Genomic DNA, 6032 nt, shown 5'->3' with positions numbered 1-6032 from the left:
AGACTTTAATTGTTTTGTTCACCCTATGAATATAACAAAACATGCTTATAACATGTAAAGCAAAGCAGAATTTCTGTCCCTGGAAAATCATTACAAGTGTGTTTTTACAATATTTTTTCAGAAAATTCATTTTACTTTTATCAATGCACTTACCAGAAATACCAGAGATTCCAGAAGGAGATTCTGTAGGTGTAGGACACAGCCTCTTCATCATCCATACAACACCTCCCCTCACAGCACGACTCACAGCTGAAGGAAAGAAAGTACTCAAATTACTGACACAACACCTAACTTCACGGCACGACTCACAGCTAAAAGATAAAAAGTAGTCAAATTACTGACACAACACCTCCCCGCACAGCACGACTCACAGCTGAAGAATAAAAAGTAGTCAAATAACTGACACAACACCTCCCCTCACAGCACGACTCACAGCTGAAGGATAAAAAGTACTCAGATTACTGTAGAAGTACTTTTTTCCGCGGGGTATTAATTTATGCTATGTACGCAGTCACAATTTATCTGCGGAAATTTCTCCAAGTTAACTAAATAAAAATGTAAGGCATATAGAGACAGTCTAGAAAATCCGCCTAATTTTCTACCTGCGGATTAAACAGAAATTGAGATTCCGAGGAATTATTACTCCATGGAAAAAAGTACGTCTACAGTACTGACACAACACCAACCCTCAAATTACTAACACAGCACCTAACCTCACAGCACGACTCACAACTGAAGGAAGGAAAGTACTCAAATTACTGACACAGCACCAACCCTCAAATTACTGACACAGGACCTTAAACCTCACAGCATGACTCACAACTGAAGGAAAGAAAGTACTGAAATAACTGACACAGCACCAACCCTCACAGTACGACTCACAGCTAGAGGAAAGAAAGTACTCAAATTACTGACAAAGCACCAACCCTCAAAATACTGACAAGACACCTACCCTCACAGCACGACTCACAACTGAAGGAAAGAAAGTACTGAAATAACTGACACAGCACCTACCCTCACAGAACGACTCACAGCTGAAGGAAAGAAAGTACTCAAATTACTGACAAAGCACCAACCCTCAAAATACTGACACGACACCTACCCTCACAGCACGACTCACAACTGAAGGAAAGAAAGTACTGAAATAACTGACACAGCACCTACCCTCACAGAACGACTCACAGCTGAAGGAAAGAAAGTACTCAAATTACTGACACAGCACCAACCCTCAAAATACTGACACGACACCTACCCTCACAGCACGACTCACAGCTGAAGGAAAGAAAGTACTGAAATAACCGACAGATTAACTACCCTCACAGCATGACTCACAACTGATTCAGAGGGTAATAGACCTCTCAAATTACCAACACAACATCTGCCTTTGTTATAATACATGTAGTAGGAACAAACTATGTTAAGCATCACAAAAACAATAGGAATTCTTATTTCTTGGCATATATGATGGTATTAATAAAAAAATCCCATAGTTTTTTGTACAAAACAGAACTATCCTTCACTAAGGAGAGTATACATTAAAAAAAATTATTATAAAACTAAAAAGGGAAAATAAATCTTGAAAAAGTATCACCAAAAATAGAAAAAAAAACAAAAACAAACTTATTATTGTAGAAAATCATAATCTAATGAATCAATATACTGTAAATGTACCTTTATATATAAGCTTGTAGGATATTTAGACATAATTTGATACTTTATCATGCTCAACAAGTTTGCAAAGATTGGATTTAGCACATGACTGAATGTGGTAGACATAGATGTCTGTATTTAGCAATGTACTTGATTTAGTAGCTAGAAGCTGCTTTCAACCAAAAATAGGCTTAATGAATTCAAAGCAAATGTAATTCATTTAGCCTTAGGTATCTCTGTGCTAATGCAACATACTGACCAGAATACTATTTAATTACTGTAAACCAACTTTTATTCGCGTGCAAGAAATATCCGCGAGTTTCACTATCTACTTTAATTCACGAATATTTATTGCCGTGAACCATATATTTTGCTTTATATTGGTAGACAATATTTCCTCAGTCACGAAAACAAATTGTCAACAATTGATTTCAGACTGACAAATCACGAATAAAAGATGACGCGAATAATCGTTGGTTTACAGTAATTAATTAAAAACTTATTACTTTCAATTTATTAATTGTTACTCATTTGTCATATTCACTCAAAACATGTTTGACACAAAATTTACTCACCTTTCTCCCGTTTTGGGACATATTATACCAGAAACCTGTAATAAAAAATAATTAGTTTGAAAATGATATCTTAATTTTTTTTTTTTTTTGATTATATGGATCATATACACCAGTCATCACTGAAAGAGTCCATAATTGTAATGTATATTAAGTACTGAAATAATTTTCTTTTCCTCGTGCACACATGATGCAATAAAAATAACTTTATAAGAATAATGTAAGTCTCTCACAGCTATGATATAATTCTGTGTACAGTGATGTAGGGGAATGTACTTACGAACTGCCATTTTATAACACCATAAATAATACGTTTTTGGATTTTTTCCCCAATAGTCATATCATATTTCATAAAATAAAGGTCATTGTATTCTGCAGATAATGAAAAACAGCAGGAAAGCTCTTTTTTTTTCTCAAGATACCAATAAAAAACAACCATTTTAAAATACTATAGATTGGCAAATAATCACGATGGTTTTAATTTCGCTATGTTCGCGATTTATCATTTCTTCGCGAAATTAAACCCATCATGAATGCTGTTATTAGTTTTTAAAGATGTTAATATGCTTTTAAGAAACTTAAAATTAATTTCCTGCAGCGTGAAATTAAAACAAACGCGAATGGTACATTTTGAGAAATCATGAAATTTTATCACCGTGGAATTAAAACGATTTACAGTATTCCTTACACAAAAGTGACAAAAGCTGAAAAGATTCTTTTAGCGTTTCTTTTCATATGACATTTCCAAAAGAGAACTAACGTTATATGCTAAAAACTTCCTTTCAAGCCCAAGGTAACTGTAATGAATTAAATAACATTTTACACCATTAAGAATACAAAATACACATATTTCTTGTTTTTCAAATCAGATCATTTTAATTTGATAAAATAAATAATTGAATTGAAAACTTTTGGAAATTGCCCAGAAGACCATATGGGCTAATATATAAAATAATTTTCATAGTATCGAGGGGAAGTATTAATTAAAGCATATTTTTAAATAAAAATTTAGACATTCTTGTCACATCCACACCCCCCTACCCAAAATTCAATGAGATCCAAGCAACAAAACATGTACACTGAAAATGTAGTACAAGGTAAATATTTATTCTTATGTGTGGCCGTAGAGAATCTAGGGTCACATGATTTGTTGAAATAAATAGCAGATCACATGGTTGTTGGTTATTCTAACTAGCTTGGTTCTTGGAATATCAAGAAAATCAAGTATATCAAGAATATAAGAATATTTTAATTGTGAAAAAATGGATGATACACATATGGAATCTTCCATAGGATACTTTGATTTGGCATGTACATTCATATTTTGAATCAAACTGTGCAGTTTATAGTATTTGTTTGATATAGATAGAAAGTACAGTATTAGAATCATTATACTGAATCTTGAAAATGTTGTGTATATAGAAAATGAAGAGCTAGCGAGCAGCATTGTGTTTACGACATATATGTTTGTTGATTGTTAAGCACTTAATTATTTAATGTCATATTAATTGGACAAAGTGAGAGAAAATATAATTTTTCTTTAAAAATTAGGAAACATAATCTCACCGATATTCAGTAACATACTTACTTTCCATACTGAGTGAAAAAAATTTACTAAGTAAGCCTATTGTTGTAATTTCTCCAGGGACCTTAATTAATATAGGTACATATCTTGGGGAAAATATTTACAATCTTAAAATTATGAATTAAAAGAGACTTTAACAAATGCATATATATTCATAAGAAAAATGGTGTTATCTATACCTCAGTAACCAGTATAACAAATTGAACTTGGTTGAATAATGAAGGGATCTGGATATGTTGCCCTACAATATGGCGGCTAAGGGGAATAACTCCTAGACAAAATGTGGCATAGGAAAAGGGTCTATTACCATGTTTACACCATATTCATTATTTACATGCACCCTTGAAATATTCATATTGAACAGAAGATATCATTTTGAACTTCTACATTTGACCATTTTCTCAAGCATTATCTAACACTAAAATTTAAGAGAAAAGGGGGGAGAGAGAGAAAGGGAGAGGGGGAAGGAGGGAGACTCAGAGAGAGAATATCAGACAGCCTGCCAGCAGCATAAGGTGGAAATTAACTGTTGACATTTATCATACCTCAGTAAATAAGACCAACAGCACTAACACAACGCCAGATATTTTAGAGAGTCCATCACAGCTCCCCATTTCTCCATAGAAACATTTCATTGCGTGTTTTTCCAGCTTCAGCACCAAAAAATCGATTGCCTTTGTTCTCGATATTTCTAGCATTCCGAACCCGATAGAAATTAACTTTTAACGTTATGTACAGAAAGCTGCTGCTGCTGGAAATCCTCACGAACAACAGGTACTTGTATAATTCAAAAATTATTTGATTCAATCGCGGATCTTATGATGTTTCTTCTTAAGTTCTGAAAGGTGTTTTTTTTTTCATGTTTGGAAAATGAAACGAGTCAAAGGGTGAAAGACCTGGCGAATATTGTTGGTGCGACAAAACAGTAACTTTCCGTTTATCCCCTAAACTCCTTTACTCTTCATTGTGTGTTGGTTTGGACGCTGTAATGAAGAAATTTAATGTAGTAGATTCCTGATTCTAGTTCCTTCCTCTCATAAACTTCAGTAGTAGTTTCGATTTTTTTTTTTTAAATTGCTTTCTAGGCTTCTCCAGAAATTTAACTGCCCACTAGAATAAGAATTTTACCAACAAGACCACTCATTTTTAAGAATGGCATATGAAACTGTTTTTTGTGCTTCTGCAAAAATTCTTTGCTCTTCTACTTTAATGTTAGATGAAATATTAAGGAAATTTTTGATACAATTGAGAGATTTAATTAAGGTCTTCCGTTTCCAAAGGAAGACCTTCTACTGATTCTGATGATTAAGATTATTCTTATTATTCTTTTTTTTTTCTTCCTAGACGCCAACTTTGAGGCCTCATATCTCACTCATTTCTCAATGGATTTTGCTCAAATTTTCAGACATTATAGACGATAATAAACTCTATCAGAATGCTGTCTAAAATTTCAAAAAGTCACTTCCGGTTTTGAGTTATTTCCCTTTAAACGAAAATTTATAGGCTTTCATTTCCAGACAAAGGCTCAGAGACCACAAAAGCTGGAGCAGAAATTTTACTGGTTTTAGATAACAGAAGGATTGAAGTTGTGCACATCGGTTTTTGTTTTTCGATTTCTGTATTCAAAATGGCGCTATACAGGGGTCAAAAATTAGAACGCCTAAAAGAGCGAAAATTAACACATATTTTCCTTTTTATCTTGAAAACTAAAAATATTTTGTTAAGACATGTAGAATAAAAGTTGTGCATAATTGCACGAGCTTTCATTTAATATCATTTAAAAGGGGATGGCCCCTAAAATTAGGGATCTAGGGCCCTTGAAAATTTTTGCTTTATAACTCAAAAAAGGTAAATATTTCGGAATGACTGTCGATTATAAAGGTTTGCTTTAACATCTTATTATCTCATGAAATTGTTTTGTTCGAGTCTTGTTTTAAATGAGCTAGATACATGACCCATATATGTACAGGTAATTCTTTTCACTCAGCACGTAAACGCGAGCTCCTCAAGCGTGTAAACCAAAACAAACTTACTATAAATGATAAACATGGCTACATTGGATGCTAATATTTTTTAGAATAAGGTTCTTGAAGTGTTTTGTGTTTTTCCCCCAAATTATCATGATTATTCACTGACAATTTTCCCTTTTATTTCATTTTTTTTTAAATCGTATAAATCAAGTCTACTAAAAATGGAAGAAAAGATAATCTTTTCTTCTTATCATA

General features: G+C 33.0%; 1 long non-coding RNA gene across 1 annotated transcript; it reads right to left on the bottom strand.

Annotated features, from left to right (window-relative positions):
* Positions 1–157: 157 nt before the first annotated feature.
* LOC134262473 (uncharacterized) lies at positions 158–4486 on the bottom strand. The gene is made up of 3 exons (XR_009991015.1): positions 4353–4486; positions 2226–2260; positions 158–249 (listed from the first exon to the last, which is right to left on the bottom strand). It is a non-coding gene; the product is annotated as an uncharacterized LOC134262473 (long non-coding RNA).
* Positions 4487–6032: the final 1546 nt, after the last annotated feature.

Source organism: Saccostrea cucullata, unplaced genomic scaffold, assembly GCF_032062105.1.
Source record: "Saccostrea cucullata isolate Sc308-1 unplaced genomic scaffold, CSIRO_AGI_Scuc_v1 ctg16567, whole genome shotgun sequence".
Taxonomy (NCBI): Eukaryota; Metazoa; Mollusca; class Bivalvia; order Ostreida; family Ostreidae; genus Saccostrea; species Saccostrea cuccullata.
This window is presented reverse-complemented; position numbering and strand designations above follow the sequence as displayed.